This window comes from Bombina bombina, chromosome 2 (genome assembly GCF_027579735.1).
Source record: "Bombina bombina isolate aBomBom1 chromosome 2, aBomBom1.pri, whole genome shotgun sequence".
Lineage (NCBI taxonomy): Eukaryota > Metazoa > Chordata > Amphibia > Anura > Bombinatoridae > Bombina > Bombina bombina.
Genome location: NC_069500.1, coordinates 1,326,041,986 through 1,326,054,899, shown reverse-complemented (window position 1 = coordinate 1,326,054,899; position 12,914 = coordinate 1,326,041,986). Strand labels below are relative to the sequence as shown.

Genomic DNA, 12,914 nt, shown 5'->3' with positions numbered 1-12,914 from the left:
AGATCCTATGCCTCTGGCTCTAAATATTCCATGCGCCCCAGCAGATCATCAGCCAGTTCTGCAGAATTCAGAGCCCGTGCTAAAGCGCAAGCAGCCCAAGCACAAATTTCTTATGCTGAAAAAGAAGCAGACATGATAAAGCAGAAAGCATCACTAGAAGCAAAGGCAGCTAAGTAAAAAGCAGATATGGAAGCAGAGACAGCAAGGTGCGAAGCAGAGGCAGCAAGGTGCAAAGCAGATATGGAAGCAGAGGCAGCAAGGTGCAAAGCAGAGAGAGCAAGGTGTGAAGCTGAAACAGCGCAACGCAAGGCAGAGTTAGAAGCTAATATGCATGTGCTAAAGATTCAAAGGGCAGTAGTTGCAGCATCTGCAGAAGCAGCAGTCTATGAAGCAGCAGCTGAAATTAAAGAGGAACCACTTCAAGATTTTGCAGAAATAACTACCCATGATTCTGTACAAAGGACTCGTGAGTATGTACAGAACCATGCTCTGGACCAAGATAAAACAGAGCATGCTCCTATTCAACCTATGTCCATCATAATACCACAGTTTCCTGACTCAACATATTTACAGTCCACTCCAAGTATTCCTGACTTGCACCCTCCTTCCCAGACTGACACTGCAAATGTCTCAACACGAAGGGTGCACTTTCAAGAAAGCAGAGGCTACGCTGATCCACAACATCCATCACATTATATGGACTCTCACATATCCCCTCTCAAAAATAGTACATTAGGAACTTCAGAGACTACTGACCTAGCAAAGTACCTGTCCTGATTCGTCGAGAGTTAGTGAGTACAGGGCTAGTAACATTTGATGATCGACCAGAGAACTACTGGGCATGGAAGACATCATTCCAAGGTGTCACCAGAGATCTTAATCTTACAGCCAGAGAAGAGCTAGATCTTTTGACTAAGTGGCTTGGTCCAGAGTCATCTCAACAGGCTAAGAGAATCAGGTCAGTGCATGTTCATAACCCAATTGATGGAGTTAAAATGGTATGGCAGAGACTAGAAAAATGTTATGGCAGCCCTGAAGCTATTGAGAATGCACTGTTAACCTCTTAAGGACATATGATGGAATTTTTCCATCATAAAACAATTGAGCAAACAGAAAGCTGTGTCCTTAAAGGGTTAAAGAAGCTAGAAAACTTCCCCAAAATCTCAAACAAAGACAACATAAAGTTAAGAGAACTTGGTGACATGTTGTTGGAGGTGAATGCAGCTAAGACAGGAGGCTTATTGCCAGGACTGGCATACCTAGACACAGCTCGTGGCATCAAACCAATTATTGAAAAACTGCCATATAGCCTGCAAGAAAAGTGGATTTTTCAAGGTTCCAAGTACAAAGAAGATCATCATGTCTCCTTTCCACCATTCAGTTTCTTCACCAGATTTATTGTCAACCAAGCAAAGACCAGAAATGATCCAAGCTTCATATTCTGAACATGCAGCAACCAAGTTCCAGTAAATACAGAGAAGTCAGGAACAAGGTACAGCAACAGACCAATGGTGTCAGTAAGAAAGACAGAAGTGTCAGCTACTAATGCAACTCCACAAGTGAACAGCCCTGCAAGGAAATCCATGGAATCAGACAGTCCATGTCCAATTCATAATAAACCACACCCACTGTCAAAGTGTCGTGGGTTCAGAAGCAAGCACATTGATGACTTTAAAGCTTACCTGAAGGAGAATTCTATATGCTTTAGATGTTGTGCATCCACCAGACACATTGCCAAAGACTGCAAAAATAACATAAGATGCAGAGAATGCAACAGTGACCAACATACTTCAGCTTTGCATCCAGGTCCAGCTCCCTGACTCCTTTACCTAAGAGAGAGCAAGGCGGGGAGCAAGAGGAAGCTACCCCACCCACTGTCGTATCCAAGTGTACAGAGGTAGACAAGGCCCAGATCATGTTCCAAGATTTGTTTAGTGACTGTATATCCCTCTAATAAACCTGACTGTTCTGTAAAGATGTATGCAGTGTTAGATGATCAAAGTAACCGTTCTTTAACCAAATCAGAGTTTTTTGATGTGTTTAACATTAGTGGTGAAACACTTTCCTACACTCTAAGAACATGCTCAGGCATTACAGAGAAAACAGGGAGTAGGGTATCCAACTTCACTGTTCAGTCTATTGATGGGAAAACACACATAAAACTCCCCACACTCATTGAATGTGACATTATACCTGATGACAGGTCAGAAATTCCAACACCTGAGATTACACAGCATTTCCCTCATCTGAAATCATTAACAGACAAGATCCCAGCACTTGACCCTAACGCACAAATACTTCTCTTGTTAGGAAGAGACATTCTGAAGGTGCACAAAATACGTGAGCAGTCCTTATGCACAACACTTAGACTTTGGTTGGGTCATAGTTGGGGAAGTATGCTTAGGAGGAGCTCATAGACCAGCAGATGTGAACTCTTTCAAGACAAATGTGCTGCCTAGTGGACGCACTTCTCTGTTCAGCCCATGCACTAGCTATATACAGGTAAAAGAGACCTTTAATGCTTGTAAACAACAGCCATACACCCCTTCATTGTGTTATTTAGGAAATGCAACTCTCAATGTGGACAGTTTAGATGATAATGTGTTTGTTACTACTCCAAACAATGACAAACCTGCTATGTCTATTCAAGATGGTATGTTCCTTGATGTAGTTCAAAAAGAGATGTTTATTGATGAAGCAAATTACTGGGTAGCACCCCTACCATTTTGCTTACCTCGACGTAGACTACCAAACAACATAGAGCAAGCCCAGAAAAGACTCCTGCTCTTCATCGTTCCTTTGTGAAAAAAACCTGAATTGAAGGAACATTTTGTTAACTTTATGCAAAAGATCTTTGACCATAACCAAGCAGAACCTGCCCCACCATTGGAACCAGGTGAGGAGTGTTGGTACCTACCAATCTTTGGTGTCTATCACCCTCAGAAGCCAGGACAGATCAGAGTAGTTTTCGACTCAAGTGCTCAGTTTTAAGGCATCTCACTGAATGACACACTCCTCAGTGGACCTGATTTAAACAATGCACTACTAGGTGTCCTTTTACGTTTCCGTAAAGAGCAAGTTGCAATTACCACTGATGTACAACAAATGTTTTACTGTTTCATGGTTAGAGAAGATCACTGTAACTATTTGAGATTTCTTTGGTTTCGTGACAATGACCTTAACAAAGAAATTACAGAGTTCAGGATGAAGGTACATGTCTTTGGAAACAGCCCTTCTCCAGCCATAGCCATTTATGGTCTAAGACAAATAGCAAAGCAAGGAAAGAATGAGTATGGCGAAGTTGTAGAACAGTTTATCTTGAGGAATTTCTATGTAGATGATGGACTCGCATCTGTGCCTACTGAAGCTGAAGCAATCAGTCTTCTGCAGAGGGCTAAGGACATGCTCGCAGGATCGAATCTCAAGCTACACAAAGTGGCATCCAACAGAAGTCCAGTAAATGGAAGCATTTCCCGCAGATGACAGAGCTAAAGATCTAAAGGACCTTGTTTTAGTTGTCGATCCTCTACCCCTCCAAAGGAGCTTAGGAGTAAGTTGGAACTTACAGACCAACAGTTTCACTTTTCAAGTGTCCAAAGAGGTAAAACCTTTCACACGGAGAGGTATCCTGGCTACAGTAAACAGTCTTTATGACCCACTTGGGTTTGTATCTCCAATCACTATGCAAGGTAAATCTTTAGTCAGAGAACTCTCAACAGACCAATGTGATTGGGATTCCCCACTCTCACCAGATAGAGAAGCTCAATGGAGAGCATGGACAGAAGCCTTGATCCATCTTGAAGATCTCAGTATTCCCAGACCCTATGTGCCGGTGTCACTATCGTCCACCGTGAGAAAGGAGGTATGTGTTTTTTCTGATGCATCTACTGTAGCGATAGCAGCTGTGGCATATCTCAGAGTCATAGACAGCAGTGGTCAATGTCATGTAGGCTTTATTATGGGCAAAACTAGCTCCAAGACCAGCCCATACAGTGCCACGTCTTGAATTATGTGCAGCTGTTTTGTCAGTTGAGCTAGCTGAACTTATTACTGATGAAATGGACATTGAACTTTATGCAGTTAAATATTACACTGATAGCAAAATTGTGTTAGGTTATATTCACAATACTTGTAGGAGATTTCATGTATATGTCTCAAACAGAATAATTCGTATTAGAAAATCTACTAATCCAGATCAGTGGCATTATATTAACACCAGTCAGAATCCAGCAGATCATGGTACTAGACCAATTCAGGCAGCTCACCTAAAACATACCAACTGGTTCTCAGGCCCAGATTTCTTACATCAAGCAGATACAAGTGATCAATCTGAAGCTAAAGTATTTTACCTCATTGAACCAGATTTCGACAGTGAGATCAGACCTGAAGTGACAGCTTTAAAAACTGGAGTGTATGAACACCAGTTAGACTCACATAGATTTCTCAGATTCTCAAAGTGGAAGTCCATTGTGAGAGGTATAGCAACACTTATTCACATTGCTAAGTCATTTTCCAGCAGCACTCAAAAGGAGTCATGTACAGGCTGGCATTGCTGCAAAGGGTTATGCCATTCATTAGATTTCTTGCAAGATGAAACAGTGACTATCAAATGTATCCAAACATGGAAATATAGAAAATGGAAAGAGAAACAAAACGTTCAAGAAGGAGATCTTGTATTGTTGAAAGACTCTCAAGTAAAGCGCAATGGATGGACAATGAGTCTTATTGTAAAAGCCATTCCTAGTGGTGATGGTTGAGGTCAAAATCATTAAACAAGGGACTGCTAAAGTATATCTCAGACATGTGTCAGATTTGATAGTTCTTTTTCAAAGTAAAGAGTCATCTGGTTGAATTTAATAATAATTTATAGATCATGTAATAGTGGTATATGTTTATACCAGGTGGGGAGTGTTCTGTCTATTATATGGTTATTATGTTGATGCCATCTGGTGGTTTTACATTGTAAGTACAGCTTAGTTCCTCTCAAGAATGAAACAGGAAGTGTTAATAAAGTTTGTTAATAAAAAGTTTTACTTTCAGTTTCACAGCAGCCATCTTAGCTTCAAGAAGCATGGAAATCAGCTCTTCATATTTGCCTCTAGATATACATATGCCTGTAAGTTATTTATTGTTTGCTAAGAGTTCATTGTATATTTGAATTGCATTGCTATTTGCTGTAAGGTTTATATGTAAGCTGTCTGTGTTAGATACATGTATTATTGTATGTATTGCAAATACCATGTGTAAGTACATATTGTAATTTCAACTTTTCTTATTGTATTGCAGTTTTACAAAATAACTATTTAGAAGTAAAATCAGTTTGAAATAAACACAAAGCTATTTCTGTCTGGTTTGTTAACTAGCTGTCTAGCTATCAGTTAGTGAGGACAGTACACCTAACATTATAGTATATATTATTTGTCTGTCCACAGACGGTAGCCGCCCTATATAAACTGCGGCTATATATTTTTTTGTGGCATACCACTGAATCCTATTTTTTGGGGGGCTTTACCTTTCATCTGCAGGTTCGTGTGTTGGAACTTTGTAATGAGAGCTAACTAGCTTGACGTCGATTCCTAACTTATTACACCAGATGTTTGATGGCGTTCTAGATATTAATACCAATTTTACCTGACCTGTACTTGCCCACAGTAATAGATTGTTGCTTGCTCACTATGGCATACGCTTAATGTATATTATGGGTAGCATGGAGGTACCTGAGATAATTAGATCATATATATATACCGCATATTAGACTCAGTCCTGCATGATCTTGTACATAGCACACTAACTTTAATATACATGAAGACTATATTAAGTCTGACTATTTTTCCTTATACTAGCTAGTTGGACTGCTCCTTACGTTATTGTAAATATTACCCTAGGTTATTAATGTTTTATACAACTGATACTGGTTAGATTTATTTACTTTTAATGCCAGAAAAGAATTGTAGGCTCCATTGTTTTGCTTTTCCTGTTTACACATCATAAGTATATTATGTTTATACTATATTTTTTTTTGCACCATTTATATGTACACTGAAATGTGAAAATAATCCTGACTAAGCGTCTCTGTCAGCCCTATTTCCAGCCTATAAGACTGTCCTAAACTCTGCTGGAGACTGTAAGGTTGTGTATTAATCTTTAGCTAGCTATTCATTTTTGAGTTATTCTAGATAATTTTAAATGTATACCCAAGATTGATGTACTCATTAGCCTGGAATACAAGTTAACATTGTTACATATGTGGTTCACATTATTCTAGTCACTTCAGCAACTCATTACTTTGCCTCCTCCCTTATGCACCTCATTCAGCCTTCTCTAGACCCTATATCTTAAGTCTTACAGGTAGGTCACTACATCTGGGTGGGCATTTCACTATACATGCAGCCCGGTCCAAGTCATATACGCCTATCATTATATATACACTGCTGGGTCTGCGGCCGGGACCTCGGAGTTACTTTATTCATCATATATGGCTTGATGTTAGACACCATTAATAGTGAAATGTTTTAATTACTGCATATTATATAAGGCATAACTCACAACACCTAATTGACGTTGGAACTCCCCTATTATATTTAGGGCTCTTTTACCTTTATCATGTGTAACGGATAAGTCCTATTATATTACTTAAGATAATCCTGCCCTCCTTATTTAGCCACATACACAGTAAAGCACCCCATCTGGGACCCACTTTTCTAACCATGTAATATGACCTACATTTATTCCCTCCAATTTATTACTCTGACATTCTAAATAGCTCCGCCCCCTTCCCATCCTCCCCCTTTTTCATTCAATTAGAGCGGCTCTTGCCCGCTGCACTCCTTTCCCCTTTCCTTGTATATTATGGTCCAAGAGTGACCAAAACAAAAAGCTAACCCCCCACTTGCCCCAATCCTATTTGAATAGTTAACTTTATGAAAGCTGTCTCTAGCAAGAAAGGGATCACTTATCCTACTTATATAATATAAAACTGAGGTTACACTATAAAACTCATCAACTTTTTACTGACATACAAGCTAACCATGTTTGGATTATCACTTCCATATTTATATTATAGATTCCTTTATTACCACATAGATAGTTGGAAGTTTGGACATAGCTCTATACTCCATGGTTATGATACTTACATCCCTCCAGAAATACTCAGACTCTTTGGACGCGATCCAATATACGGCATAGTTTTCGGCACAAGCGAGGGAACCCGCGCCGACCGTAATTTCACCTCCAAACTCGAGCTATCCTATATACTGCGCCGTCAGATGCTAAACTGGCGTAAGTATGAAAAACCGGCGATCAACTAAAATGTGCGCAAATACACATTTTAGTCGTCTCAAGTACTTACGCCAGTATTTTGTTCACGTAAAGTCTCAATAAAGAGTAGTTTGATGCAAATGAGGCTACGATTCGTAAAAATTAACCACCAGTTCTAAAAGATGTGCCACGTAATTACGCCATTCAAAATTCATACATAAACCCATGCGCAGCTGCCATTTTCTTTAGTGTGTTTGGTTGGTTCTTGGAGCTACAACACACTACAGTGAGTATAGTGATAATTAGTAAGAGCAGTGAGAGAGGCGCAATTCATCAAAGTTAGTTAGGTCGGATTTTTGGATTTGTGTTTGGTTAAGCCTGTACATTTACTTACACTTTTTATTACATATTGCACACATTTTGCATACATACATATACAAAATACACAACACTTTTTTTTTCTAACACCTCACACATTTTTTTTATCTTTTACAGTGTGATAGGCTGAGTTTTTGGTTGTGATTGTGTGTGATTGAACTGGGAGTGTGAGTGTGTGAGTGAGTGTAGTTTGAGGATGACAGGGAGAGGTAGGGCAGAGGGGAGGAGGGGAGTTGCAGGGAGAGGATTATGGACAGGAGGAGCAGCAGGGTCCCCGTCAGGGAGTAAGTGGAGTGGGGAGAGGGAGAGCCAGAAGGGATGATGGGAGTGGGGCTGCCCCGAGACCAGGCACACTTAGAAGAGGGACAGAGGGTGCACATGGGGACAGAAGGGGGGAGGAGGGAGAGGATAGGGAGGAACCCACACCAGGGACATCCCAGGGAGGAAGCCAGGCGGCCATGGACGATGAGCGCATGAGGTGCCCAGACTTCTCTTTTGCTGAAAATCTAGCGCTAGTCCAGGCTGTCATGGAGAACCACACTGCCCTCTTTGGCCAAGAGAAGAGCAAAGGAGTTGCCCGAAGGCGTAGGGATGCATGGCTGTTGGTCGAGGAGGCAGTCAACAGCGTGGCCCAGCAGAGGAGGAATGTCGATGAGCTAAAGAAAAGATGGAACGACTGCAAGAAGCGGGTGAAGGAGAAAATGTGCCAAGAAGCCATGTACCAAAGGGGAACAGGCGGTGGTCCTCCCCAGGAGGCTGAATACAATGAATGGCAGGAGATAATACGCAGGTCCCTGAGCGTCACAGCAGTCCGTGGACTTCCAGGGGCTCGTGACTCAGGGGCTGCAACATCAGCACAGCATGCTGGTGAGTAACATCCCACACACCAGTATTATATGTATTTGAGATATAACATCCTTTAATGTCACACATTCATGTACACAATGAGGAGCATGGTATTTGGCCTACTAACAAAAACATCTACAATTATATTTCACATTAAAGGGACATTAAACCAAATCTTTTTATTTCATTATTCAGATAGAGAATACAGTTTTAAACAACATCCCAATTTACTTCTATTATTTAATTTGCTTCATTATTCTGATATTCTTTGTTTATTAAATATCAATGCACATGGGTGAGCCAATCACATGAGGCATTGATGTGCAGCCACTAATCAGCAGCCAGCTTCTGAGCCTATCTAGATATGCTTTTCAGCAAAGAATATCAAGAGAATGAAGCAAATTAGGTAATGGAAGTAAATTAGAAAGTTGTTTAAAATTGCATGCTCTAGCTGAATCATGAAAGAATAAAAATGGGTTTAATGTCCATTTAATGCTACTTAACACATTGAACTCCATGATATGAGGTGGAATAGTGAAATACTAACATGTCTTAGAGTAACACAGGCCACAAGCCACATGTAGAGTTTTCAGTAAATGAATACTATAGCCATCACAATACTTTTAGCTCAAGAAAGCACGTTATGAGCCTACATCAGGCTAAAGAAAATTGCGTGACCATAGTGTCACTTAAAGAACACATTTTCTCCATCACTGACATGTACACATAACTATTGTATGAAACACATACATGTATACTTTGCATATTAAAATCCCTCATATCACAAATCACAATGTGCACATGCATGTTATAGAGTTTGACATGAGAATGAGTATAGGCCCTAGCATGTATCAATGTACATTGTATGCCCACATGGATATATATATGATTGTACTAATACCTCTCATCATTTGACTCCTCCACAGAACCTCCTGTCACCAGGGTGCAAACGGGCATGCATTCACCGCAACCACCAGTCCAGAGAATGCCTCCACCGCAACCACCAGTCCAGAGAGTGCCTCCACCGCAACCACCAGTCCAGAGAATGCCTCCACCGCAACCACCAGTCCAGAGAATCCATCAACAAGGACAGTATGCTCCCAGGCATGATCTTGGTTGGATTGCCTCTGTTGAGGAGCCAGACGTCATGCCACCAACATTTGCAGACGAGCCCTGGCAGGATCCCTGGCCGGAGGATTGTTCTTTTGGCTTTGAGGGGGAGCCAAATCAGCCCCAAAGGGTACATGTCTTTACCCCCCCCCAATATCAGGCCAGTCAGGGCTTTTACATACAGGACATGCAAATTGGACAGGCTGAGTGGTCGCACACCAGTCGGCAATGGGACTACCAGTCCACCCAGAGAGCTCCACCATCCGCTTCCCTTGGAAGAGCTCCAGCATCTGAAGAGGAGCATATAGGTGTATTTGTCCCTGATGCAGCACCAGCTGTAGTAGTTCCTCAGGCAGCACCAGCTGAAGTAGTTCCTCAGGCAGCACCAGCTGAAGTAGTTCCTCAGGAAGCACCAGCTGTATTAGTTCCTCAGGCAGCACCAGCTGAAGTAATTCCTCAGGCAGCACCAGCTGTAGTAGTTCCTCAGGCAGCACCAGCTGTAGTTGTTCCAGATGCAGCACCAGCTGAGGATGTTCCAGATGCAGCAGAAGCTGAGGATGTTCCAGATGCAACAGCAGCTAGAGGTGAATCTGCGCCTATGATCCCTGCTGGTCAACAGCCTGTAGATCCTCTGTATTTTCCCATGGGCGACAAATACATTTCCCTCCAGAGGAGGCTCATAGCAAGCAGCGAGAAAATACAGAGAGACCAACGCAGGTTTTACAGGAGCCAACAGACTTTACTCCAGCGTTCCATTGAGCTGCAATGGGACATGGCAGCATCTTTAAATGGTATAGTCCAAAACCAGTCTCAGATGATGAGAATTATTTTGGATATGCAGATGCAGACTGACAACAGATGGCTTGAACAAAACCAACTGTTGGGTGTGTTGGTGGAGCATTTCACACACCAGCAGGACACTGCCTCCAGCCTCTCATCTGTGGCCAGAACTCCTGCAGAATCCTCTGAATCCACACAACCCAGGAGACCCAGGAGAGCCACTCCAGGCACCTCAGCCCCCTCATCTAAGAAGCCTAAAAAAAAAATATTGTTATATTTCAGCATAAATCTTGTCCTCTGTTATTTACCATATAATTGTCATCCACATCCATGTGAGGGGTGTTTTAGTACCCTAATATTGTTGAAACATATAATAAGGTCTGTGTGGAAATGGCCCAGAAAAGGTAATATCATCATGTTTATGACATATTCATGTTCTATAAACCACATAACATAGTTATTCTGAGAACTAGAAGGGTGCAAACGCACTACACAAATATTTGGGGGATGCCAGTAAAATGCCTACTGTCGGTAGACTTTATTTTTTGGCTGGAGTGCTTATGCATAAGACAATGGTTTTGAACACTATTAGTTAAAAAAAGCAATTGTAACTCGCTGCAGGATGCATTTTGATAGCACTTCCTTCTCCCCGGGGAGAAGGAAATGCTATAAAAATGCATCCTGCAGCGAGTTAAAATTATTTTTTTTAACTAATAGTGTTCCACATCACATAGTTGTGTATGAAGGGTACATATAGTGATATTCAATTATAAGATGTAAATCAAGGTTTCTCACATACAATAGAAATTGACACATGTGCAGGGATAGGCACGAGCCAAGGCTGTGGCGGACATTTTCTAAGGTAAAGACCTTTAGTGAAGGACACCTTGCCTATCCCTGCACATGGGTATATATATCTAAATAATAATGTATTTACAGAAGGTGTGAACATAAGTTATAAACATCCATTTTCATTCTTCTAAATGATAGTCAATAAATCATAGTGACCAAAACATAAATTAAAATAATGATATATTTTCAGTAATTAGGGTGGTTAAGGGAATGGGGGTGGGATGTAGTAGTTTCACTTGATGACCAGCTGCAGCAGGGGCAGCACCATGACCAGGGACCTCAGCAGCAACTATAGAACAGCATGTGTAGACGGAACAACAGGGGATTGTAGAGCTTCCAGCACCCCTTGTGCCCAATGAACCACCCTTGTGCCCCATGATGCACCCCTTGTGCCCAATGATGCACCCTTGTGCCCCATGATGCACCCCATGTGCCCATTGATGCACCCTTGTGCTCCATGATGCACCCCTTGTGCCCAATGATGCACCCTTGTGCCCAATGATGCACCCCTTGTGCCCCATGTTGCACCCTTGTGCACAATGATGCACCCTTGTGCCCAATGATGCACCCCTTGTGCCCAATGATGCACCTTGTGCCCCATGATGCACCCCTTGTGCCCAATGATGCACCCTTGTGCCCAATGATGCACCCCTTGTGCCCAATGATGCACCCTTGTGCCCCATGATGCACCCCTTTGTGATTGATTTGACACACCTCCAGGGGCAGGAATAATAAATGCTTTGAAGAGGTTAACTATTTGAGATCAAGCTGCTGATATGTATGTTGTTAAGCATGCATTTGTTAGGCTTTCAGAGAGTTACGTTGGTTTCTAAGTCAGTGCAAGGGCTCCTGCGCCTGCAATTTGTGGTGAGATGAGAATGGAGTAGATTTTCTGAAATCTGCGCGCGTAAGTCCTTACGCTGTATATTGGATACCAAACTGCGCGTGTTTTGTATGTCAGTCTATGGGCCAAAAAAATACGGGCGAAGGCAGAAATATACGCGCGTAACTTCTAAGTTATGCCGTATATAGGATACCAAACCCACGCAAAATTTGGCATCGCCGGCTTTTGCGGGCGATGATTTATATCGAATCGAGGCCCTTGTCTAGAGTTCTTACCTCTCAGCTACTCAACAATACTAATGCTTTAATAATGTATGTCTTATTATCACCAAGTTGTAATTGTTTTATTGTTTAAAGATGAATCTTGTTTGTAACATTTTTTCATAACCTCAATAAAAACTATTTAAAAAAAAAAATAAAAAATCTAATATTACAAAAAATATTTACAGAAAAAATTAAATTATCCAAAATAAAAAAATGTAAACCTGATCTAATACCCCTATAAAAACAAAAAAGCCACCCCAAATAAAAAACCTCCTAATCTAAAAATAAACTACCAATAGCCCTTAAAAGGGCCTTATGTAGGGCATTGCCCTGAAGCAATCAGTTATTTTACATAAACAAAGTACAATTTAAACCCCTAACTGTAAAACCCCCCACCCACCCAACCACCCAAAATAAAAAAGACCTAACTATAAAAAAATCTAATCTACCCATTGTCCCTAAAGGGGCATCTGTATGGGCATTATTACCCTTACAATCAGCTCTTTTGCTGTCAAATAAAAAATGAAAAGCCCTAATCTAAAAAAAACACCTCCAAAAAAAACCAACTAAACCCAAAAAAATGT

General features: G+C 41.3%; 1 protein-coding gene across 4 annotated transcripts in view; it reads left to right on the top strand.

Moving 5' to 3' along the window:
• Positions 1 to 5,055: 5,055 nt before the first annotated feature.
• The window catches only part of DOK7 (docking protein 7), a 397,628-nt gene continuing 389,769 nt past the window's right edge, over positions 5,056 to 12,914 (top strand). For all 4 annotated transcript variants that reach the window (XM_053704185.1, XM_053704184.1, XM_053704183.1 and 1 more), the window contains exon 1: positions 5,056 to 5,116. The gene's annotated coding sequence lies outside the window, so the exon portion shown is untranslated. The remainder of the gene's footprint in view (positions 5,117 to 12,914) is intronic.